Raw genomic sequence first — 27,787 nt, 5'->3', positions numbered from 1 at the left:
AATTCGTCTGTCCATGCATTCACGGACAGTGCCTTCAACACCTTGCATCATATTGGCCACATTACTGGTTCGTACAAGTAGGCCTCTTAGTCTTAGTCAATACCCTTTCTATTTTTTTTTTTGTCTCATTTCACTTTTATCTTTATTGTTTTCACCTCCGTTTGGATTATGGGTTAGCGTGTCATTACTTGGCTTGTTTTCTTGCTTTGCAGTTTGTGTTGGCCACATTGATTTACTTGGGCTTTCGTGCCACTGTAGATTTGATTTGAGTTTCAAAGTGACTAAATAAACTGTTAGACAATAGATCAACATATTGACATCCACGTACAGTGTAGTTTGTCGGGGGTTAAACCGACATGTTCAAGCACTATAACTCTAGTTTTTGTGGAAGTTAGGCTACCAATTCTCCAAATTAAATTATAATTTAAATCAGTCAACTTGTGAGAGTTGTTACGACTAAGGTTATTATAGTAGTTTTATTAGTAATTTTTAAAATATAATGAATAATTTAAAATTTTTATATCATATAGGTTTACGAATTTAGAGGGGTACAAAGTGGATATTTAAATAAATAAGATGAAAATGTGATTATTGAAAGGAACAAAGTTATACTAGTAGCCCAAGGATACTCCCAAATTGAGGGAATTGATTTTGAGAAAATATTAGAATCCTCCTAGCCATAGCATGCTCATTAAGAATGAAACTATTTCAAATGGATGTTAAGAGTGCCTTTTTAAATGGAATTCTTAGTGAAGAAGTCTATATTAAACAACCTAAGGGTTTTGAAGATCCCAAACTCCTCAATCATGTGTATAGGTTAAAGAAAGCCCTCTATAGATTAAAACAAGCTCCTAGAGCTTGGTATGAGAGGCCTACAAACTTACCTTTTAGAAAAAGGTTTTGAGAGAAGGGGAGTTGATAAAACTCTTTTCATTCATAGGTCTAAGTCTAAACTATTAGTGGCTCAAATTTATATTGATGATATAGTTTTTGGAGCCACCTCAAATGACTTTGCCCTTAATTTTACTGAGGAAATGAAAAAAAAGTTCAAAATGAGCATGGTAGGTGGACTCAATTTCTCCCTAGAATTGTAGATTAGGCAACTTAAAGATGACATTTTTAGGTCTCCATCTAAATATGCTAGGGAGTTAGTAAAGAAATTTGGCCTTCAATCCACCAAGCACTCTAGGACACCCATGAGCACCACTACTAAGTTTTGCAATGACACATCTGGAAAGGATTTTGAGCAAAAGCTTTATAGGAGTATTATAAGAAGTTTGTTATATCTCATTGCGAGTCGTTCAAACATTTCTTTTAGTGTGGACACTTATGCTAGGTACCAAGCAAATCCCAAAGAGTCACACTTAACTTCTGTTAAAGGAATCATTCCTTACATTAGTGGGACTTTAAATAATGGGTTATGGTATCCATGTGGTTCCTTTTGTGTTATTATTGGATATTTCGATGGAGATTGGGTTGGAAACATATAGCATAGGAAAAATGCTTCTTGTGCTTGCTTTTTTGTCGAGGATTGTTTAGTCACTTGGCTAAGGAAGAAGTAAAATTTAATATCTTTGTCTACTACAAAAGCGGAATACATTGTTGTAGGGAGTTGTTGTACCCAACTCCTTTGGATGAAACAAATGCTTAGTGATTATGGTATTCAGCAGAGTACTATGAGTATCCATTGTGACAACTCTAGTGCCATTAACATCTCCAAAAATCCTGTGATCTTCATTCTTGAACTAAACACATAGACATCCGTCATCATTTTATTAGGGATTTAGTTGAAGATAAGATTATTTCTTTAGAGTTTGTCTCAACGAAACATCAATTGGCAAACATTTTCACAAAACCCCTGAATTCTATTAGGTTTGAATTCCTTAGGAAGTCCTTTGGTATATGCCTAATTGACTAAATGTCAAAAGGGTATAGACTTAAGGATTTGTGCTTTTTGTCTATCTTTTTTCCTTTGGTCTATCCAAGTTCTCTTCTTAGGACATTGTTTTGATATCACTTTTTACTTGCCTTATTAGTAAGAATTTCAATTTCTCAATGTTAAGCATGAGAGAAATGTTGTAAACCTATAAGAGTTGATGTTTTTTTTCCCTAGGATTTTGTTAATCACTTTTGTTCATTATATTTGTTATGTAAGCTTCAACGCTTATCTCAGTGCTCACGTGCTCCTTTCATTGATTGAGCACTCAATACTAGCACTCAAAGAGCTCAAGCGTCCATGAGTTGCTTTCAACATTGCTTCATGCGATATAAGTACTTGAGCTCTCCTTAAGTTATATCTAACGCTCAAACTGCTCGAGCACTAATCTTGCATCCAATAGCCCAAGCGCCTGTATAATGCATTCCAACGCATCATTTTCTTCATTCTCTTTTTTTAGTTCACTTGATTGCCTTAGGTTTTTGCTTCTCGTCTTCTCGTGGTTAGTTCGTGTCCTATTTAATTTTTTCATCTTCATAGTATTGTTCAGGGCTATCTTTTCAACATTTCTAGTGGTTTAGTTTCCTCAGGTATTTTTCTTGATTTTCATGCCATAATACTTTCTTAGTATTAGTAGTATGAGGTAACTCTTCCCATGCCTGTGTCTCATGAGCCTATACAAGGCATTCCCATCCAAGGTCCTTTCGACTTGGATGATTTTCCCTTAGAGTGTTTTCACTCTAAGGAGGATTGTGATAGATACTATTTTGTCCTTTGAGGTTGCTGAGTCGAGATAGAGCCCCCTATTGATCTTAGGGCTTTTTAGGACACCCCTCTCCCTGCTTCCTTTCATGTCAAAGGCAGAGAGACTCTTATGACTATCCAAGGGACTTTGTATCCTCATTACGTCCGCATGTTCTATTCGAACATCCATTCAGTAGTTAGTGGTCTCATGTTTTGAGTCACTATGTATAGCCAAACCTTCATGGTCTCTACTTAGTTTATCAGGTGTGTATTGGGCATGCCTCTTTTTGCTAGTCATTTTTCGATCTTTCCTCTAAAGGTTCATGCACTCACTACAGGTGAGCTTGTCTCTATTCTTGTCACTTTGTATGGCAAGTCTTGTCCGATATCGACTTATGTTTCCATTGTTGACTTCACCAAGTCAACTTGGGTCCTTGCTACATATCTATCGTATTCTTTCTACCCCTTGTCTTATCATGGTCAAATTTGATGTCATGGCCTGCTTCATTCATGTTATCATTTTTGGGTAATAGTTCGATGTTGCCTAGGTGATTCTCTATTACCATATCTTGATTACATGATTAGATTTATCTATTTCTCCCACAAACTACTTTACCCCGTGTATTTATGTTTCAATGTGTGCAAATTATAGGTATTAAAAGAGTGTACTAGACTATGATGCATTATGAGAGCATCAACATGTGTTTGGATGTTTAGGTTTAGTCGAATTGAGTGTTATGTAAACTCTATTGAGGGGTTTATATAACAGTGTTGTCATAAAATTGTCAAAGAGAGACTATTAGGACATTGACTCTTGTTTTTGTTTGTTAGCAATTTTGTTCTTATTCATCTTAGCTTAGGAAACTTTTTAGATAGTGACTTACTCTCAATTGAAGATTCAAGGTTACTGTTGACTCAACAAGAAAGTCACAGGTAAGTTTAAAAAGGTCTGTTTAGTAGCAAGTTAGGTGATTAAATGGTTAAAGTGGATCAATATGTTTTCTATGAACTAAAAATGCTTAAATTGATGTTTTAGAAAAACAAAGGATGCTCAAGTGGTGGAAATAGCGCTCAAGTGTTGGAACTACTCAAGCATTTATCCAATACTTAAGCGCTCAAGGCACTTGAGTAGTGATTAAGTGCGCTCGAGTAGTCGCCCATAATTTGCTAGGCGCGTGGGCTGAAGCTTTTGTAATGGTTGGCTGCTGCATTTGAGATTTAAAGCTCGTGATGTTTAGTATTGTAATACGTCCAACATGATCAATGCAGGTGATTCTAATACAGGGTCTAAATCCAACTTTCGCATTAGATCCTACCATAAGTTGTGCTTAAGTGTATGTTTACCCGATTATTACCAACAATTTTTTTTTATGATAATGATGATGATGTTGATGATTTTGTTTAATAGCCCCATTGGGATGACAAAGTTGAACCATATAAGTAAGAGATTAAGGGCAAATAAGCATTAATTAAGTTTTCATGGGATAGTAGTGAATAACTTATGTTGCACGAGATTTTATCTATAAGTATATACTTGAAGTAGTCCAATTGTGTAATACTGTTTTCTATTACAACATAAGAGAAAATATTAAATAATAATTATTAACATAATATTTAAGATTATGTTTCAATTTTTTTTTTAACATGAAGATATAAGGGGTCGTTATAATGAAATGTTGACTTCAAATGGAAAGTATTCAATTTTAAGTTAATAATTTGAAGAATAAAATTTAAAATATCCATAAACTTAAAATTATTAAGAATAAAAAAATCAATTTTTATGAATATATTAGTGTCGAATTTATAAATATATTATGATATATCTGAAAATATTAGTGAAAATTATGCAAGGATGGAAGAAATTAACCCAATAACACTTCCATGAAATATACTACAAGAAAACAAACAGATAAATAATACAATGAGAGAGCTTGAAGAAATATTAGCTGAGCTTTTGTAAATATAAATTAAACTGGAACCATTTCTTTTAATAAAAATTGATTTCAATACTTAATAAAAACATAAAAATCATTTTTCTTAATAAAATTGAATCCTAAAACTTTTTTTTTTCCAAATAAAATCAAGCTTTTTTCAAATAGAATTGTAAAAATAATTTTTCAAATAAGAGTTGTAAAAATTATTTTCTTGTAAATAAAATCAAATTGGATTGTAAAAATCATTTCTTTTAATAAAAATAAGTTACAAAAAAACATTAGCCCATAAATAAAAATATGTTGAAGAATTTTTTGTAAATAAAAATAAAATAATTTTTTTTCTCATGCAAATAAAGTCTTTTGAAATCTTTTGAAGATTTGTTGTAATCTTTTAGAAATAATCAAATCATTTTTTAATTAATTTAATGAATCAACTCCTGTAATTCTCATATTTAAAGGATTAAATAATTCTTAAATAAAAGAATAAACTTTAGTTTTAAAAATATTAAGGGTTTGTCTGTTAACATTTATAAAAACTAATTTATGTTTTTGAGAATAAAAAATAAGAAAATATGTTTTAATTAAAAAATAAGTTTTCTAGTTTCAAAAATATACATAACATATGTTTGAGATCATTTTTTTATTATTTTTTTTTGTTATTTTAAAAGATAATTATATAAATACGAATGATTAAAAATACAATATCACACATAAAAGTTATTTTTAAAAACATAGAAAAGAGATTCCAAATATTTCTACACCATTTGGCCATATTGTTTTAACTTGTTTTTAAAAACTATTTTTTTAAGTTAAAGAAAAAAAAATAGTTTTTTAGTATTTTTTAAAAATAAGAGTGTTTGACGAGTTGTTTATAAAAATAGTTTTTTAAAAATAAAATAAAAAATAAAAAACTTGTTTGAATAAGTTGTTTTTTTAATTTTTTTTTTCCTCTGTTTTGTTTTGTTTTGTTTTGTTTTTTTTTTGGGGGGGTTTTATAAAAACATTACAAATTCAATTTATATAACATAAATTAAATTTAATTCATGTTTTATTAAAGATGAAATATTTTTTTAATTACAAATAAATTTAAAATATTTTTTAGCAAAATATGAATAACAATATTAGAATAAAAACATAAATTATATTTTTATAAAAAAAATATACTATTTTAGTACATGTTAGAAACATAAGGATGTTATCATCTTTGTAAAATTTTTTGATTAAAAATGAATAATAATAATTTAAAATAATAATTTTTAACAATATTTTAATTGAAACGAATAAAGAATAAAGCTTAACTTTAATTTTTAATATGTAAATGAATCAAGTTTTTCATTTCATTTAAAAAATATTCTAGAATTTTTTTATTTAATAAGCAATTAATTAGATAAGTTTTTTTTGAATTCAAAATTATTCTTAAAAATAAAAAATTCATTAAAAAATTTAAATTATTAATTATGTATTATTAAATTTATAATTTATTTACCTAAATTCAAAATATTTTAGTTTTGATCTATTTTTTTAATGGTTAGATTTATTTTTTGAGTTCCAAGTTGTCTTTAAAAATTGTTAAATCTATTAATAAATTAAATACAAATTATCACTTTTGTTAGAAAAATTGGATTAATCCAACCTAAGGTAATCACCCTAGAGGGGGCTAAATCCCTAATGGTCTCTTTGTACAAATTTAAATTCTGTGAATGCAAGAGACAATTATATGCAAATATATAATAAAACAATATGAAAACAGTTGCATATAAAGTAAAAGAGTGGAAAATAGAAAATACAAATACAAGATTTTTATAGTGGTTCGGCCCGACCTACGTCCACTCTTTTCTAGTTTCAATCCCAAGCTTGAGGTTCCACTAATCCAAGGTTTCCAAACCAAGCCTTTAAGTAATACAATTGGATTATGAATTCAATTCACCATCTTGAACTTTTGGCTCCAAGCAGTCTTTACAATCTTTAAGAGATATCTCACTCTTGAACAACCCTTCACGTGATACCCCACACTTGAAAATCTCTAAGTGATACCTCACACTTAGACTTTTCTTCTCAAAGATTTACTAATGAGGATAAGAAATATTCTTATAAAATTCTAATACAAAACTTTAGGCTCTAATATACAATAAAAACTATGATTGAAATATGCACTAATGATATGCAAGTTTTAGAATAATAGTGTATTAAAAACCACTCTCCCAAGACTCAAATATATTTAAGAAAACTTGAGGAAGGTTAAATTCATGAAACAATGAAGATTGTAGTCTTTTTATAAAGAAAAAAAAAAATCAAATTAGTCGTTGGGGGTTCGTCCGATCGAGTTGGGGTCGACCGGCTGACTAGTCGTTAGTAGTTAATGCTTGGTAGGTAACTGTTGGACCTTGACTGGTCCTCGACAGGTTAAACAAGCGTTCTGGAAGAGAGAAAATGTTTTTGCACCCCTCAACCGATTGAACTGAACAAGTTGACCAGTTACTCATCCGGTTTAACCAGTTGAGCCATTTTTGGCTCAACAACCAACTTTTTCAACTTAAAACCTTTTGAATAAGTTTGGAAAATATTTGACACAAGATTTTAGTTGAAAACATGAAATCACATCCTATTTTAAAAAATTTAAAACGAAATAACTCTTGGATGATTTTGGTGCATAAGTAAAGAATGTAATGCACGAAAAACCTAGTGCACCAATAACCTTACAAAGAGATCTTATGAAACTTAGGTCTTGAAATATACTTCCATTTGAGGTCTTCTTTTTCTTATTGATTTCTCTTTGGCTTGATTTTGTCTTTGTGATTGCCACTTTGGAAATCCTCTTGCCTAATCACACTTGAAATATAATCTTTAATTTCAAACCTTGTTTTGTTATCATCAAAACCGAGATTAATCAAACCTTAGTTTCACAACTTGATTTGAAGAAAATTTATAAAAATATAATTATGTGCATGAAAAAAATAATAAAATCATTAGGAATTAATTTTTATTCATAAATTTCTATTATTAATGAGTTTATTATTTGAGTTTCAAATTATTTTTTAAAATTACTAAACTTGTTAATGAATCCAACATATTAAATTTTGTTTAATTTTGAGCTTATTTGTTTGGTTTAAAAAATAAAAAATAATGATTCTATATAAAAGAAAAATAATAATCATAATAGAACAATTTTTGTCCATAAATTTTTTATATTGATTGGTGGGTCTAGGGATTGAAAGAATTGCATTTGGATCACGGTTGAGAATCAAATCAGCAAAGCTGGACATCAAAGCCTCGAGGTCATAGCCTCGGACAGAGTGATCACTAGTCTCATCATCCATGAGAAGGTGTCGCTTAAGGTCACTTATAAGCCTCTTCACCAAATGGTTGTTCCAGCGGTTCTTGATAGCATTAGATCGCCCAAGAAGATGATGTTTTGCCATAGATGCCGAGCTGCAAGCAACACAACATAGGAATTCCTACCTCAGACTCAAGCTGATCACTACACTATCAAATCACATCATATCATATGATAATGGAAAAATATGAGGATGATTGTGGTATTTTGTATTTTGTAACCTTGTTTGTATTTTGTAATAAAGTGCTTCTCAACTTCGACAGGGGAGGGCAAAATCACTGAAGTTGCCGAACCATATTACCATTGATGCAGGAAGAACACAGATTGCACCAAGTGAGTTGCAAAATCATTTTTCCTTAGTCGTAGGTTAATCATGGGCTCAGTAGATGATCAGTTTTTTTGACGTATACACATGTAATTAGAAGCTCTAAAGCTGTTTCAGAGTGTAGATATGGGCTTCAACCGTGTAAGCTTAGAACTACTCTAGAACCATTCTTGAATTCTGTTCTTAAGAACCGTAGTTGGGATATTTTTACGAGTTGGGTGGGAGAAAGCTAAAAGTATATTTCTTAATTACATGGTCTTTGTAATGGTTAGCATTTGATGTTGAGTCATAGATAGCAGAATAGTGCTGCTGCATGGGATGCAGAAGCTGGAAACAGGGTCTCTGGAATTGATGAAGAAAATAGAATGTATTAGGGATGGATATTAAGAAGCACCACAAGATTGTCACAATAGTTGCCTAGGAAGCATTTGTAAGCAATTTTTAGACACTAGGAAGTTTCTAGAATCGAGAAAATAACATGAACAACAGATCACGTGCATGGCGATCCTTGGTAAGCTTATTTTCTATCCAGTAGCTTCCTATCAAGCAACCCTTTTGGCTTTCTTCATTAGAACCCCGAGTCCAGTGGAAACTTCACTTTTGAGAACTCGATCTGTCATAAAAAAGCAACACAATACACACGTTACAGTTGTCCAACCAATTTATCAATGATATAATTTGTGACATTTGAGAATAATATATAGGATTTGAAAATACATTCAATACTAAAATGATAATTTATCTACTTTATGATATTATGATATATGTCTAATTATTTTTCTATTTTAAAATATTTTTAATTTTACATAGATTTTTGTGTTTAATTAACTCAAAAATGAACACCAATGAAAAATAATAATAAATCCAAAAAAAATTAAGATGGGAAAAAAATTATTTGAAATCTAATATATCCTCCATCATCCAATGTGAATATATCTAGATATTTTAAACCTTGAAAATTATTTTATAAAATTAAGATTAGATATGTAAATTTTAAGAATAAAATATTGTTATGCATCCAATGTGTTATAGGCAATGGTGCTGTGGGAGTTATTATTCTCTCTATTCGGAGTTTATCAGGTGATGCAATCCACACTTAGAGAAATTCTATTAGATTGACATGGTTATTTTGTTGGAAGAAAGTAGAGAAAAGTTTGAAGGGACACTTTTATGCCTCTTTTGGACAATTTGGAAATAGAAAAATAAAAAATCTTTTAAGAATGTGGATCTCTCAATCCAAAGGTTGAAATATTTGTCTTTGTGCAACTTGTTAATTTGATGAAAGATTGATGTTCATTGTAAATTTCATTAATTAGATGGGGTCGATTTGAGGGAAGGGGTAGCTTTTTGTTTTGTTTTTTTTTTTTTTGGTACTTATTGACTGATGTTGTATATATTATGTATACTTTGGTGCATCATTTTTAATGATTTTTAATACTAATCTCATTTATTGATAAAAATAAAAATAAAAATAAAGGGCATGCATATCATGAATTTTATTTTATATTTAATTTAAATATTTTAAATTTAAAATAAACTTTTTAATTTAATATTAAAATTTAGTAAATAAAATAGAATTAATAGAAATTATTTGATTTAATATTAATAAAGAAAAAAAAAAAGAAAGCAACGTGTCACATCTAGATGCTTCCCTCGTGAATAGTAGGTGAAATTCCAGGTTTCAGCTCTAGCATATAATTATCCTTTTTTAATAGAGGTTCTTCCGTTGGTAGAGCTTCCAGATTAATGTATTCTTTGATTCTTAAAAAGTAGGAAATAAAAAAAAATAAATAAATAAAAAATCAAGAAAAATGGTTTTTAGTTTTTCAGATGTTTGATTTACCATGAAAAAAAAATTAAATATAATTAAAATTAATTAGAAATTTATATCTTTTTAAATTATTTAATCTCTAGATAAAATAAATTAAAAAATTTTAAAATAATTTATTAATTTCATATCAAAAATTATTTTTCTATATCTTTTTTTATTATTTTATTTTATTTTTATTTCCCTTGAATTTTTTGAAAACCAAATATAATGTGAAGATTTTTGAAAAGAAACTCTTAGAACTATGTTTGGTTTTCAAAAAAATTGAGGGAAAAAGTAAGGGGGGAGAAAATTGAGAGGTGGAAGGAAAGAAAAAGTTAAGAAAAATAAAAAATGATTCAAAATTAATAAATTATTTTTAAATACTTTTTCAAACTCATTTCACTTATTTTCCTCTATTATACAAAGATTCAATAATTTTAAAATATATAAATTTTAATCAATTTTAACTATATTTTATTTATTTTTCATATTTTCCATAATGAAAATAATTTAAGAAAACTATTTTCCTTAATATATTTTTTTTCAATACTTTTCGGGAATCAACAGTCTTACGGCTCGTTTGATGGTGTTTTTCAAAATTTGTTTTTAGAAGTTGTTTCTAAAATAGAGAACAAAAAACAATTTTTTAGAATATTTTTAAAACAAGAATATTTAGTAAGATGTTTTAAAAAATAATTTTTTTAAATAAAAAATTGTTTGGATGAAAGAATTTGTATTGTTTTTAAAAATAATGTCTTACTTTTATTTTATAAATTTAATTTATAATAATATGAAATCAAATTCAAGTTAAGTCTTATTAAAAAATAAAAATTAAATCTAGATAAATAAAATTTTTTAATTATGAAACAAATTTTTTTTATAAAAATTATTAATAAAAATAATTTTACTATTCATTTTTAATAGAAGTCAAATGAATACTTTAATTATTATTTTTTAATTTCTTGTTTGATCATAATTTCTTATATTTTTTCTAAGAAATTGTTTTTGAAGAACCAAAAAAAGGATTTAATATTTTATAAAAATAAGGATATTTGGCAAGTTGCTTCTATAAAAAAGGATTTTAAAAATAAAAAATAAAAAATAAAAAGACATGTTTGGATAAATTGTTTTCCTTTTTAAATTTGTTTTGATTTTGTAAAAACATTTTAAATTCAATTTATATAATATTACTTAATTAAATTTAATTGAAGTCTTATTGAAAATGAAAATATTTTTTAATTATAAATAAATTAAAAAATATATAGTTTTTAGTAAAACAAAAATAGTAAAATTATAATAAAATTATAGATTTTATTTTTAATAAAAAATATATTATTTTATTATATATTAGAAAAAAATTATATTTTATTATATTCATAAATTTCTAGTATTAATAAGTTTATTATTTTAATTTTAAATTATTTTTAAAAATTAATAGACTTGTTAACAAATCCAAAGTATTAAGACTTGATTAATTTGAAGTTAATTTACCTAACCAAAAAAATGGAAAAATAATAATTTTATGTAAAAAAGAAATAATAGAAGAAATGTTTTTCTATTGTTTTTAAAAATAAATGAAAACAACTTTTACTTATTTTTTAAAAGTTGTTTTATATTTTATTTTATTTAAAAAAAATTAGAAACATAAAACAATAATAAAATAGTATTATAATTTTTAAAAACTGTTTTAAAAAACTTTGCTGTCTTTAGGGACAAAAATCTGGTAAAATGTATATTATGTTGAAATGATATAATATATTGTTAAATATATATATATCTGGGGGAGTGGGCACCAAAGTGGCGTGGAAGCCACTGCCAGGAAGCGTGAGCAAGAGAAATGGAGAGGCGGTGGTGGGTCGTGGGTTCCCGTTCTCCATGACGGAAAGCCTGCATTTTGAGCCTCCAAACCCGCTCCGATCTGTATCAAATTTTGAGAGGGAGTTCAATTCGTGGAGATGAGCATCACTACGGAGTCGGATTCCGAATCCAATGGTTGGATTTTCGGATTTTGGTAGGGTGATTTATTCCCGATATTTTTATTTAATATTTTCTCGGAGAAGAATTTGTGGATGTTGTTAAACACTAGATCTACTTATCATTGTGATGGATGGTTGAGGTTTTATATGTACGATTATTCTTTTAATTTGTTGTTGAATATATGAATATTTGGATGGATTTTAGTGGGAATAATGGTAGAGTAAAATTTAGAAATTAGTTGTTGATGACATAATTTACATGAATTAAAGAGGGATATTTGTATGAAATATTGGAATTATTTAGATTGTCTTTGGAAGAAGAAATGAAAATTTTGGGTGATTATTTTGATATAGATTAGTGTTGAAACTTGAAACAAAGAAAATTATCTTTAGAAAAATGAAATAGTGATAATTTAAATTGTAGAAAATTTGATTTTATTGCATGTTTAAATTGAAAAAAAAATGTTGGATGTTGTTACATATTTACCATGTTTATTTTATATTATTAAGTATAATTATCTGAGCTGAGGATTGGACAATGGTTATATATTACATTTGATTGTGTAGTAGGAAAGATAAAGTAATGGTTGTGTGAATTGGAAAGGAGAATGATAAGAGGCGAAGACGGCAAAAATGAAAAGAAAAATGAGAAATGAAAGGACTCAGAGAGAGAAAATTAAGAAGGGAGTGAGATCCTTGGTGTGAAAGATACAAAAGTTTACTTGGGAAGACTTCGAATAGAGAGTATATTTAGGTACAAATGTGCATCCTTTGGTGAAAGCTCGCTTAATTGTGTGTGGGTATTTGTATCATGTTTGCATTTGGGAGTAGGATTTGTATTAATTAATTGAAGGACATCAATATGTTGAGCATATTATTAGAGACTAAAATGATTTATTTATTTATAAACTTAGAAATGTTTGATATGCTATAAACATGATTGAATAAGAAAAATGATAATTTTGATTGGTTTAATTTTAGAAGGTTTCATTTAATGCATATAATGTAAATATAATAGTATATTTAGGCATGTGATGGTGTTATATTCACCTAAAATATTTAACCCATTGGATGGGAGACATTCTACTGAGCAAGGTGGAAATGCTCACCCCTTTATTTTCTAAAAAATTTTAGATGCAGATATAGTTTATTAGGAACTACAAGAAGATTAAGGAGTATTCCAAAAAGTCCCCAAAAGTAAAGGAGCCATAGTAGTAATTGTTTTTAATTTATATTACCTCTTTGACATGTATTACTTTGAGTTATATTGATTTTTAAAACTTAAATTATATTTTGTTAATTCATAAAACATCTTTGGTAATATTTTTGACTTCGAGAGTATTGTGAATATTTGGGTAATTATCTTGAGTGGTAAGGTGATTAGTAGACTTATTATACTTGTGAGCAGGTGATGATTGGTTTGAAAAAAAATTATATTGTAAATCTTAGTTTCATAAATTTATTTGGGATTAGATGTCAATTTATTAAAAAAAAAAATAAATCAGGTTATTAAGATTGATTGTCTCCTTGGATAGGAGTAACTCTTAGGGACAAACCTTTGACCTGGGGTCACGGGTTAGATTCTAAGTCGCTGGGAATTCGGGCCATGATAGAATTTAAGCTCAAATACCAAGATCAATATTCTTGGCCAGATACCCCAATGCTGGCAGAGCTGGACAGGATTGGTAAGGATTGTTGGGAGAGGTGGAATAACCATCCGAAGCTTGGTGTCAACAAAGTGAACTTCTCCCAAGAGGAAGATGACACCATCATCCGCATCCAACAAATATCGTTTCATTTTTTATGTAGCACACGATCATTATTAGTTTCTATTTAAGTTCATCATTAGTTTCTATTTTTTAAGTCCATTATTAATTTCTATTTTATGTTCATCATTATTTTCTTATTTCAATTATCTCCTTTATTTTTGCATTATAAACATTATTGTAATATAATTTTTTAGAATTATTCCTTAATTTTCAGATTATATTGTGATATTTGTATTTGTTGTTAAGTGTTTTTTCATTTTGTTTCGAAACAAATCTTCTGCTGCACTATTTTATTTTATTTTATTTTGTTAATCGGTAAAAATATGTGGATTAGGAATCCAACAATCATGAATAAATAATGAGAATCATCCTCATATTTTTCCATTATGATATGATATGAAGTGTGATGATCAATTTGAGTTTTGAGGTAGTTCCTGTGTTGTGTTGCAGGTGAGCATTTATAGCAGAAAATCATCTTCCTAGGCTAAACACTAATGCTATCAAGAACCGTTGGAACAACCATTTGAAGAAGAGGCTTGCGATTACAAGTTACCTTGAGCAACAATTCTCTACCATGAGCGGGACCTTCCCACGGATGATGAGACCAGTGATCACTCTCATTATCCCTAATTTCAAAGATATGATATGATAGTGTGGTGATCAATTTGACTTTTGAGGTAGGAATTGTTGTGTTGTGTTGCAGGTGAGCATTTATTGCAAAAAATCATCTTCCAAGGCTAAACACTAATGCTATCAAGAACCGCTGGAACGACCATTTGAAGAATAGACTTGCAATTACAAGGTACCTTGAGCAACACCTTCTATACCATGAGCGGGACCTTCCCACGGATGATGAGACTAGTGATCACTCTCATTATCCCTAATTTCAAAGACATGTACTTGGGACTTCGTAAGGCATGTACTTGGGATTCTCATTATCCCTAATTTGGAAGATATATGTACTTAGTATTGTCATTTATCCTTAATTTGGCGATTTCTTTAGCTGGTCATGTGTTAAGGAATTGAACTAATTGCATTTGGATCAACATAGGGAATCAAAAAAGCTAGCTTGGTCATCAATGCCTCAAAGTCATCTCCTTGGATAGAGTGATCGCTAGTCTCATCATCCAGGAGAAGATGTGCTCAAAGTAGAGAAGGTGTCACTTAAGGTCACTTATAGTCGCAAGCCTCTTCTTCAAGTGGTTGTTCCAACGGTTCTTGATAGCATTAGCAAATCGGCCAGGAAGATGATATTTTGCCATAGATGCCCAACTGCAACACAACACAGGAAGTCCTACCATAGACTCAAGGTGTGTTTTGTATTATGCTAATTAGGGTTTGTAGGTTGATTTATGAGTATTGAGCAGTATTCTTATATGATGATAGTGCTAATTCCTCTCATCATCTACTGCATCAACTCCATTCTCCAATTTTCTTACGTCAACTCTTTTGAAATGACCTTTAATCACATAATTCAACCTTGGAGTATATAACTAATTAAGATAAAGTCAACTGGTTTACACATCTACAATCCAATCTCCCACACCAAGATTTTGAAATGATCAAGTCTAGGCCCTAGGGCAGGCTATTTCAGTTGCCTTGCACTAAGAGACAATAATATTATCCACAGTGAGATCATGATTAAGAGAAAGAAATAAGCAAGAAAATAAAATTTTGATAATAATCAGTATTAATAGATATTTAAAGGATAAAATAATTCCTAAATAAAAGAGTAAGCTTTATTTTTAAAATATTGAGGGTTTGTATGTTAATAGCTATAAAAAATAGTTTATGTTTTTTAGAATAAAAAAATGAGAAAATATGTTTGAAAATTAAAAAATAAGTTTTCTGTTTTCAAAAATATACATAACATATGTTTTGAGGGCATTTTTTTTTAATTATTTTTAATTAGTTTAAAAGATAATTATATAAATATGATGAATGATTAAAAAATACAATATTACAAATAAAGGTTATATTTAAAAATATAGAAAAGAGGTTTCAAATGTTTGAGTCCCATTGGGTCATAATTTTTTAAACTTGCTTTTAAAAATTATTTTTAAGTTAAAGAACAGAAAACAATTTTACAATGTTTTATAAAAATAAGTGTGTTTGACAAATTGTTTATAAAAATAATATTTAAAAATAAAAACAAGAACTTATTTGGATAAGTTGTTTTTTAAAATAATTTTTTTTAGTTCTATAAAAAAATTATAAATTTAATTTATATAATATAAATTTAATTTAATCTAGGTCTTATTAAAGATGAAAATAGTTTTGTAATTATAAATAAATAAATAAAAAAGTTTTAGTAAAATATGAATAATAATATTATAATAAAATCATAAATTACATTTTTATAAAAAAATATATTATTTTAGTATATGTTAGAAACATAAGGATAAATTTTTTTGATTAAAAATGAAAATAGAATTTTGATAATAATCAATATTAATATATATTTAAAGGATAAAATAATTTCTAAATAAAAAAATAAGCTTTACTTTTAAAATATTAGGGTTTGTATGTTAACAGCTATAAAAAAAAATAGTTTATGTTTTTTAGAATAAAAAATAAGAAATATGCTTGAAAATTTAAAAATAAATTTTCTGTTATAAAAAATATACATAACTTATGTTTTGAGAGCATTTTTTTTAATTATTTCCAGTTATTTTAAAAGATAATTATATAAATGTGATGAATAATTAAAAATATAATATTACATATAAAAGTTGTATTTAAAAATATAGAAAAGCGGTTCCAAATATTTTGGTCCCCTTTGACCATGTTTTTAGAAATTTGTTTTTAAAAACTATTTTTAAGTTAAAGAATAAAAAATAGTTTTCTAGTGTTTTATAGAAATAAGAGTATTTGAAAAATTGTTTATAAAAAAAAATTTTAAAAATTAAAAATTTGTTTGGATGAGTTGTTTTTAAAAATATTTTTTTGGTTTTATAAAAACATTACAAATTCTATTTATATAATATAAATTTAATTTAATTTAGGTCTTATTAAAGATGAAAATAGTTTTTGTAATTATAAATAAATTAAAAAATAAGTTTTAGTAAAAGATGAATAATAATATTATAATAAAATCATAAATTATATTTTTAATGAAAAATGTACTATTTTAGTATATGTTAGAAATATAAGAATATTAACATTTTTGTAAATTTTTTTGATTAAAAATTAATAATAATAATTTAAAATAATAATTTTTAAAAAATATTTTATTTAAAATGAATATTGAATAAAGTTTAACTTTTTTAACATGTAAATGAGTCAAATTTTCATTTCATTTACATAATATTCTAGATTTTTTTAATTAATCTGTAATTAATTAGATCTTTTTTTTAATTCAAAATTATTCTTAAAAATTTTAAAATTCATTAAAAAAATTTAAATTTAAATTATATTTTATTTAATTTATAATTTATTTACCTAAATTCAAAATATATATTTATGTATACTGAAGAAATAGTAAAGTCATGACTCATAATATATTCGTTTTGATTTTTTTTTTTCAATGATTAGATTTATTTTTTGAGTTTTAAATTATTTTTAAAAATTGTTAAATCCATTAATAAATTAAATACAAAGTATCACTTGATTTGAAGAAAATTTATAAAAATATAATTATGTGCATGAAAAAAATAATAAAACCATTATAAATCAATTTTTATTTATAAATTTCTACTTTAATGAGTGTATTATTTGTGTTTCAAATTATTTTTAAAAATGACTAAACTTGTAATAAATCTAATATATTAAGTTTTGTTTAATTTAAAACTTATTTGTTTGGTTAAAAAAAATAAAAATAATAATGATTCTATGTAAATAATAGTCATTTTAGACCAATTTTTCTCCATAGATTTCTAATATTGATTGGATCATTATTTAAGTTTTAAGTTATTTTTTCTTAAAAAAATTATCACACTTGTTAATTAATCTAACACATTAAGTCTTATTTAATTTCAAGTTTGTTTACTTAATAAATAAAAAATCAGAAAAATAATTCTATGTAAAAATGAAATAATAAATTTAAACCAATTTGTGTCCATAAATTTTTAATATTAGATAGTTCACCATTGGATATTTAATTTTTTTAAAATTATTAAACTTGTTAATAAATATAAAACATTAGGTATTATGTAATTTGGAGTTTATTTACTTGATAAAAAATTTATATATATATATATATATATATATATATATATATATATATATATATATATATATACTTACTAATGTTATTGAGTTCTATGATATTTTAGGATTGATTAAATCTATTTTTCAATTTCAAATTATTTTTAAATATTAATAAATTTTATTTATCAAATACAATTTGATGTGAAATTTATTTGCTTAATGAAAAATTTTAGAAAAATTAAAAATGATTTAGAAAAATACGTATAATTTAAAGAAAAAATATATTTTAAGATTTGTGGTATAGGTGTTAAACCATGGAGACAAAAAGAAAATAATATAATGTTCAATTTTATTTAAAGTAATTTGCTTTCAAATTTTATATTTTTATTTTTAAAATTTTTTTATGATTTATTATAATTTTTTTTATCAAATAAAAAAAATCAAAATATTTAACTTTTTTTAAATGAAAAAAATAAAATATCAAGTTTTTTTTTTTTACTTTTTAATACATAAAAATAATAAAATATTACAAAAATAAACAATATAATACTTAATACTATTAAACACTATTTAGTTTTAAGTTCTATTTAGAATTAACTGGAGAAAAAAAAAACACCGAATATCTCACTTTTTAATATAATTTTCAATGTTTAGACTCGTATTTGTAATGGTAATTTGTCTATGTTAAAATAAATTTAAAATAGATTTTATAGAAGCAAAATGTTTAAAATTATTATTTTTTAATAAAAATATTTTTAAATTTTAATTTTTAATTATAAAAATATAAAATCAATTGCACAACAACAAAGATCATCTCTATCTCTACTATTAATTACAAAACTCAAAAGTTGTTTCAAATCAAGTTAAGTCTCAATTTGAATAATTTCTTGTTTTGAGCTTCAAAGTTACAATTTTTAAAGGGGACACAATTCGTATAGTAAAATTTTTATTAAATATATAAAAAAGCTTTTAACATAAAGCAGAACGTAGTATTTTCAAAAAGCAATATTACGTGATTTCATATGAAGTTACTTTTAAGCTATAAGATTTTAAACAAAATTACCTATTAGGAATTAAAATTTTTATTGAACTTAAAAGAAAAAAAAAAGTTTTTGATTCCTCAAAAATTGATTAAATAGAGTTAAAAATATTTAGAAAAGCGGATAATATCTATATAGTTTGTTACAAATGTTCTGATACCATTTGGGCCTAAAGAGGTCTCACAACTTTAAAATGTGTCTACAATATTAAAAAAAGTTCATATTTATATAACATTAGAAATTTTTTTTTATATCCAAATGTAAGATATCTGTAGACCCCTCCTTGCAAGACCAACGGGATTATTTTTATTTTGGCTGCCACCATCGGAGAGAAGTGAGCTTTTCTTATTTTTGGTAGGATGGGGGGACCCTTTTCTGAAAAGAGAACAGCTTCATAGACACGGCAAGAGACGTGGACAGCCATGAGAGTGGTTGCAAGCCCATGCTTGCTGATGTGATGAACAGGAAATGGAGGGTTGGCTTGCTGAAGAAGACACCAACAGAGGAATGAAAAGGGAGAGACAAAAAGAGGAGTGGGGGAATCCAGAAGAGGAGTGAGAGCTTATAGAGGAGGGAGCTGAGTAAGCACTGCCAGAGAGGTTCAGGTATGGCCAACATGGATTTCTTTATTTTGGATTTCTTCAGTTTCCTTCTCTATTATTGCTGTTTTTGAGTATAACTTGTTGTTGATCTCTTGGTTCACATTTCCTGGAGTTTTGTTCGGGTATGAGCTGTCTCTGTTGCAGCTTTCCTATAAAATGTCTAAATCATGCCTGGGTCTTTGTCTAAAATTTATTGATCTCACTTACCTTCGTTTAAGCACATGGATTGTAATATGAAACGTGGCTGTCTGACTGGTTCATTTTATTTCATTCTTTTGTGCTCTGTTTGTACTCTGTTTTCGATTGTTCTCCTTTGTTTCTGGTTTGTTCAAAGTGTTGGATATCTCAGCTGGGTTGATCATTTTGGTTGGGATATTTATGGGAGAGCCCCATGAGAAGCTCAATTCTCATACAAACGAAAATTTCTGGATACCTGTAAGATGTGTGAACCACACTCATGAAATGCTGAGAGATGCAAAAGAGAGAGTCCAGAAAGTTGAGGATGGACTACATTGTGCCATCTCTTGGATGTTTAGAAAAATCCGCTCAGTCCCAACTCGGATCCATTCAGAAGAATCTGAATCAGGGTGTCAATTTGGACCTACTGAACGTTGAAGACCTTAACCTGGACCACCAAATACCTCGGGGTCACCCAGAAATTGTTTTTCTTCCCAAGGCCAATTTCCACATCATATGTTCCCTCCCTCGTCACTTGATCTACAAGCTTGGAGATATTGACAAGCATGTTATCGAGAGGTTTGAAAAGGAGGCAGCTGAAATGAACAAGTGATCCTTCAAGTATGCCTGGGTGTTGGACAAACTGAAGGCGGAGCGTGAACGTGGTATCACCATTGATATTGCCTTGTGGAAGTTTGAGACCACCAGCCGGTATCTCCAAGGATGACCCTGCTAAGGAGGCAGCCAACTTCACCTCCCAGGTCGTCATCATGAACCACCCGGGTCAGATCGGAAATGGCTATGCCCCTGTTCTGGACTGCCACACCTCCCACATTGCTGTTGAGTTTGCTGAGATACTGACCAAGATTGACCGGCGATCTGGCAAGGAGCTTGAGAAAGAGCCCAAGTTCTTGAAGAATGGTGATGCAGGGTTTGTTAAGATGATTCCCACCAAGCCCATGGTGGTGGAGACTTTCTCCGAGTATTCCCCCACTTGGTCGTTTTGCTGTTCGTGACATGCGTCAAACTGTTGCTGTTGGAGTCATCAAGAACGTGAAGACTGTCTTTGATGCGGTCATTAAGGTGGTTCTCTAGCCACCAAAGCAAGAAGGTTCCGCCCTTGCCGCCGTCTATGATGGTGGATTCGTGGGTGTATAGGTCCGATGCATCAGCGCTTCAAGACTAAATGGTGCTGAACGGGAATGCGGCGACCTTTCCAGGAGCATTAGGTGGTGAGGTGTCGAAGAGGTGGAGCCCGAGCTACGGGAAGCACAAACCAGTGATGTTCAAACAGCTGGTGGAGTTGTCAGTTTGACGTTCCTTTATTTCTTGCCGCCTCACAAATCCCCAAGTTCGGGACTCCACTCTGCATGGTCTTACATGGCTAGCTTTGGCCCATCTCCCTAACGTCCACTCCCCTTTTAGCTTCATATTCATTTATTCGTTTACCTATTTGTTTATTTTATGCAAATTCTTCATATTTGAAACCAAAGTTTAATTTCCGGTTTCTCTTTTAACTTTCGAATTTAACTTTCAAAATCTTCAGTCTCAAAATTTAATTCCTCAAAAATTCTTTTCGTAAATCTAATTTTCCAGGTTTCCGTTTTTCAAATAATTTCCGAATTCTCAATTTCCCAAAAGTTAACCTTCAAAAAATCCAATTTTCACATTCGTCCATTAAATCTTTACTACTTCTATTGTTATTATTTTATTTTATCTATTTATCTGTTCATTTTCCAATTTCCACCTTTGAACGATTTTTCAAAATTTCGATTTTCGAATTTAATTTTCGATTCCCGATATTTCAATTTTCACGCTTACTTATTTTATTACTATTATTAATATTCTATATTTATTTATTTAATTCGTTAAAAACCCAATCATTAAAGTTTAATTCTTCAAAATCCTGACTCCCTAATTTAATCTTCAATCTCAAATTTCACCATCCACTTTTCATCCGTCTAAATATCGTTTTTCTAATTAGTAACATTATTCTATATTTATCTATTTGATAATTTCTAAAAATCTCATTCTTACATTTAATTTCTAAAAACCCAATTTTCAAATAATCTCTAAAACTTCAATTTTCAAATATCCTTCAAAAATCTCATGTCTTAATTTAATTCTTCAAATATTCGTTTAAATCTTATGATCATCAATTAGAATTACTATCCTATATTCATCTATCTATCTAATCTAATTCTTCAAAAATCTCATGCCTTAATTTAATTTTTCAATCCTAAAAATTCAACAATTCGCCTAAATTTTATCCTCATCAATTAAAATCATCATTCCATACCTATTCAAAGTCTAATCCTTCGAAAACCCCATGTCTTAATTCAACTTTCAATCCTAGAAATTTCATTATTCGTCTAAATTATATTTTTGTTAATTAGGATTCTTGTTCCATATCTATTTATTTATATAAAGTCTAATTCTTCAAGAAAATCCAATTTTTGACAAAACGACAATCCCAAAAATTCTACTATCCATCTTTATTCACTTAAATATCATTCTTGTTCATTAGTATTATAATCTCATGCCTACCTACTTATTCAAAGTCTAATCCTTTAAAGATCCAACGCCCTAATTCAAATTTTCAATTAGAAAGATTTCGCTATTTTTTTTTTTTTTTATTCATTCAAACATTGTTTTTGTTAATTAGTATCATTATTTCATATTTATTTATTTATTTATTTCAATCATTAAAATTCAATTCTTCGAAATCGGATTTCCAAATTTGACCTATTCACTTTTTATTCATTTAAATATCATCTTTGTTATCATTATTATAAATTCCACGTTTAATTATTTCTTTTTTCTAAAAATTAGAATCCAATTATTCAAAGATCCGATTTTCAAACTTAATTTTCAAAATCCCATTATTCACTTTCATCCGTTCAAACATCACTTTTGTCAGAATCCGATTTTCCAATTTAATTTTTAATCTCACAAATCTCACTATTCACTTTTCATCCGTCCAAATATTGCTCTGATTAATTTGTAACATTATTCCATATTTACCTATTTGTTTCTCTTAAAAATCTCAATCATTAAAGTCTAATTTTTCCAAATTCCGGTTTTCAAATTTAGCTATCTAAAATCCCAAGCGTCCTATCTCTGAACTTAATTTTCAGTTTCTAATATACTGATTATCGTATTTAACCAGTTACTCATTTGTTGTCATCATTATTTTAGTTATCATATTTGTTCATTTCTAAAAAGTCCGCCTTCTAGTGATCTTCGAGATTCCAATTTTTTTCAATTAAATTTCAAAAGTCTAATTTTCTCTTAAATAGTTTTAATTCCGCTTTGGTTTTCAAACAATCTTCCGCTCCTCTTGATTTTAATAAGCGTGAACGAATTTTTCCTAATTCCAGAATAATGGAATCTGCGACATTAAGTCATGCTAAATAAACGGGCTTTGGTGAGGGCCTAACATGGGTGACTTTATGATTGATTGATTGACCGCTTGCTTTGATTATCATATGTGATTGATTTACCCTACTCTCTGACATACATGCGATTATTCTTAAATTGTGCATTAACCCTCTCTATTGATAGCGCATGGTGGCTCGTTGCCCAGGTATGTACCCATTTTCCCTCTAATCGTTGTCTATGCATGTCTCGACTATTATGTGTGCATGATCATCCAGGATATTAATTGATTTACTTGTAAATTGCCACGTCAGCTTCATTTTATTAGTAGAGACCCGACTTTAGGGACTTAGAGGGGTGCTATGGTCTTTTACTGTACCTTTCGATAAGTAACCTGACCCCCGAGCTTGATCCGGTTTTTCGTAGATCACCTTTTTCAAAATAAGGAGTAACACTTAGGGTTTTCTTTCTTATTTTGTTTACCCTTTTAAAAATAAAACAAAAATAAGTAGCGACTCCAAGTCATTTTCTTAATCAATAAAAATCATTTTTCAAATTAAAATCGAGTTAACCATCGAGTGGAAAACGCATGAGCCGAAATGCAGGGTCCACAATAATCATAAACACCTTCATACAAATACAATATTCTTATTGTATCCTATATGATTATGGGGCCAAACAGATACCGAATAAACCTCCATACCAAGGTCGAAGATCAATCCAAAGTAAACAATATTTATATGATTGAATATGTGTAATTAAGGAATAACACTTTGGATATCAAAACATGAAAAAAAAAAAAAAAGTGAAAAATCAAATTAGCAATTATAAGAGAAATAAAAAAGTGGAAAACAAGTAGAGAAAATCGGAAAACACAACTTAAGGTACAAGGTTGAGTGAGTCAATGATAGGAAACTCATAGTTTGAGACTTTTTATTGATTTAGACTGAGGCAGTTGGCACCTTAACTCACAAGAAAAGCACTTTGATGATTTCTCTTTTGGTTTTATTATGCGTAACCTCCTATCTATTATTTTAAAAAACAAGTGAAAACAATTTTTAGTTATTCTCTATTTTATTTTATTTTTAAAAAAAATTAGAAATATAAAATAATAACCAAATAGTATTATGAATTTTTAAAAATTGTTTTCTGTTTTTAAAAATGGAAACTATTTTAAAAAAAAACTTTGCCAAACAAGCTTTTAATAAAAAAAATTTGGTGAAATTTATATTATGTTGAAATGTTATCATATATTGTTAAAAAGAAAATAAATTTAATATTACAAAGAATCAATTTAATTTATATTATATGGAAATGTTATAATTAATGGTTGTAAGTTGAAGAATTAAATAATAGAGGTGGCAGAGTAAAATACAGATATTTGAAAAATAAAGTATTAAATTGTGAGTATGATGGGAAATATATTTTTAGTGTAATATGAAATCTAATTAGGTTTTAAAATTATAGGTTTATATTGCTATATTATTTTGTTTTTGGATACTTAAATTTGATTTGTGAATACTAAAATTAAAGATAAAAATAAAATAAAATTAAGGGAAATGATAAGGACCTGTGTTATATATATATATATATATATACATATATATGGGGCAGTGGGCACCAAAGTGGCGTGGAAGCTACTGCCAGGAAGAGACAGCAAGAGAAATGGAGATGCAGTGGAGGGCCGTGGGTTCCCGTTCTCCATGACGGAAATCCGGCACTTTGAGCCTCCAAACCTGCTCCGATCTGTATCAAATTTTGAGAGGGAGTTCAATTCGTCGAGATGAGCATCACTGCGGAGTCGGATTCCGAATCCAATGGCTGGATTTTCGGATTTTGGTAGGTTGATTTATTCCCAAATTTTTTTGGGAGAAAAATTTCTGGATGTTGTTAAACACTGGATCTACTTATCATTGTGATGGTTGGTTGAGGTTTTATATGGACGATTATTCTTTTAATTTGTTGGTGAATACGTGAATATCTGGATTGATTTTAGTGGGAATAGTGTTGGAGTAAAATTTAGAAATTAGTTGTTGATGACATAATTTACATGAATTAAAGAGGGATATTTGTATGAAATATCGGAATTATTTGGATTGTCTTTGGAAGATGAAAGTTATGTTTGGTTCCGTAAAGTACCAAGGAAAGAAATTTTTTTTTTTTAATTTTCTTATTGTTGTCCAATAAAATATTTTAAAAAAAATTAAATATAATTAAAATTAGTTAGAAATTTATTTATTTTAAAATTATTTAATTTTTATATTGATGAGTTAAAATAAATAAAATAAATTTGAAATAGTAAATAAAAATAATTTATTATCTTTAATTATTGTTTTTATTTTCTTTTATTTTTTCTTTCTGTTTTCTTTCTTTTTCATTTTCTCTCAAAATTTCTCAAAAACCAAACATAACCGAAATTAAAATTTTGTTCTCAAGTGTTTTTCCGTTTTGTTCTCAAGTGTTTTCCCATTTTGTAAAAATATGTGGATTGGGAATCCAACAATCATGAATAAATAATGAGAATCATCCTCATATTTTTCCATTATGATGTGATGTGATATGATATTGCATGTGGTGATCAATTTGAGTTTTGAGGTAGGAGTTCTTGTGTTGTATTGTGTTGCAGGTGAGCATTTATTGCAAAAAATCATCTTCCACGGCTAAACACTAATGCTATCAAGAACGCTGGACCGACCATTTGAAGAATAGGCTTGTGATTACAAGGTACCTTGAGCAACACCTCTACCAAGGCTTGCGAATACATGTTACCTGGAGCAACACCTTCTTTACGAATGAGCGGGACCTTCCCACGGACGATGAGACCAGTGCTTACTCTCATTATTCCTAATTTCAAAGGCATGTAATTGGGATTCTCATTATCGCTAATTTCAAAGATATGTACTGATCGAGGACTCTCATTTATCCTTAATTTGGCGATTTCTTTAGCTGGTCATGTGTTCAGGAATTGAACTAATTGCATTTGGATCAATGTAGGGAATCAAAGAAGCAAACTCGGCCATCAATGCCTCAAGGTCATCTCCCCGAACGGAGTGATCACTAGTCTCATCATCTATGAGAAGGTGTCGCTCAAGGTAGAGAAGGTGTCACTTAATGTCACTTGTAGTCACAGGCCTCTTCTTCAAGTGGTTGTTCCAGCCGTTTTTAATAACATTAGCAGATCGGTCAGGAAGATGATATTTTGCCATAGATGCCCAATTGCAGCACAACACAGGAAGTCCTACCACAGACTCAAGGTGTGTTTTGTATTATGTTGAGGGTTTGTAGGTTGATTTCTGAGTATTGAGCAATATTCTCATATGATGATAGTGCTAAATCCTCTCATCATCCACTGCATCAACTCCATACTCCAATTTTCTTACTTTTAACTCTTTTGATCTAACCTTTAATCACATAATTCAACTTTAGAGTGTATATGTTCTAAATCTTTTTAATTAGGTTTTATTTTTCTTGTCTGAAAATTAAAAGTCAACTAGTTTACACATCTATCATCCAATCTCCCATCAACATTTTGAAACCATGATGAAGAGAAAGAAATAAACAAGAAAATAGAATTTTGATAATAATCAATATTAATTGATATTTAAAGGATAAAATAATTCCTAAATAAAAGAGTAAGCTTTATTTTTAAAATATTGAGGGTTTGTATGTTAACAACTATAAAATATAGTTTATGTTTTTTAGAATAAAAAAAAATGAGAAAATATGTTTGAAAATAAAAAGTAAGTTTTCTTATACATAACATATGTTTTGAGGGCATTTTTTTTAAAATTACTTTCAATTGGTTTAAAAGATAATTATATAAATATGATGAATGAATAAAAAAAATACAATATTACAAATAAAGGTTATATTTAAAAAATATTTAAAATTATAGAAAAGAGGTTTCAAATGTTTGAGTACCCTTGGTCATAATATTTTAAACTTGTTTTTAAAAATTATTTTTAAGTTAAAGAACAAAAAATAATTTTATAATGTTTTATAAAAATAAGAGTGTTTGACAAGTTGTTTATAAAAATAATATTTAAAAATAAAAACAAAAAATTGTTTTTGAATTTTTTTTTTTGTTTTAGTTTTATAAAAACATTACAAATTCAATTTATATAATATAAATTAAATTAAATTTAGGTCTTATTAAAGATGAAAATAGTTTTATAATTATAAATAAATTAAAAAAATAAGTTTTAGTAAAATATGAATAATAATATTATAATAAAATTATAAATTATATTTTTATAAAAAAAAATATATTATTTTAGTATATGTTAGACACATAAGGATATATTTTTTTTTTATTAAAAATGAAAATAGAATTTTTATAATAATCAATATTAATAGATATTTAAAGGATAAAATAATTTCTAGATAAAAAAATAAACTTTACTATTAAAATATTAAGGGTTTGTATGTTAACAGCTATAAAAAATAGTTTATATTTTTTAGAATAAAAAATAAGAAATATGCTTGAAAACTTGAAAATTTAAAAATAAGTTTTCTGTTATAAAAAATATACATAACATATGTTTTGAGAGCATTTTTTTTTATTATTTCCAGTTATTTTAAAAGATAATTATATAAATGTGATGAATAATTAA

At 27.7% G+C, this 27,787-nt stretch overlaps 2 long non-coding RNA genes and 1 pseudogene across 3 annotated transcripts; all 3 read left to right on the top strand.

Moving 5' to 3' along the window:
- Nucleotides 1-11,886: 11,886 nt before the first annotated feature.
- LOC117933627 lies at nucleotides 11,887-15,205 on the top strand. Of its 2 annotated transcripts, XR_004654333.1 has the most exons (3): nucleotides 11,887-12,094; nucleotides 14,279-14,630; nucleotides 14,880-15,205. It is a non-coding gene; the product is annotated as an uncharacterized LOC117933627 (long non-coding RNA). The 2 variants fall into 2 exon arrangements; XR_004654332.1 differs by having other exon boundaries at nucleotides 11,889-12,094; nucleotides 14,279-15,205.
- A 5,304-nt stretch (nucleotides 15,206-20,509) lies between these two features.
- Nucleotides 20,510-20,906, top strand: LOC117933625 (annotated as a pseudogene).
- Nucleotides 20,907-24,800: 3,894 nt separating this feature from the next.
- LOC117933629 lies at nucleotides 24,801-26,604 on the top strand. Its single transcript, XR_004654336.1, has 2 exons — nucleotides 24,801-25,013; nucleotides 25,801-26,604. It is a non-coding gene; the product is annotated as an uncharacterized LOC117933629 (long non-coding RNA).
- The last annotated feature ends 1,183 nt before the right edge of the window (nucleotides 26,605-27,787 follow it).

The sequence above is a fragment of the Vitis riparia genome, chromosome 16, assembly GCF_004353265.1.
Source record: "Vitis riparia cultivar Riparia Gloire de Montpellier isolate 1030 chromosome 16, EGFV_Vit.rip_1.0, whole genome shotgun sequence".
NCBI lineage: Eukaryota > Viridiplantae > Streptophyta > Magnoliopsida > Vitales > Vitaceae > Vitis > Vitis riparia.
The sequence above is the reverse complement of the archived record's forward strand: the minus strand, read 5'-3'. Positions and strand labels throughout refer to the sequence as shown.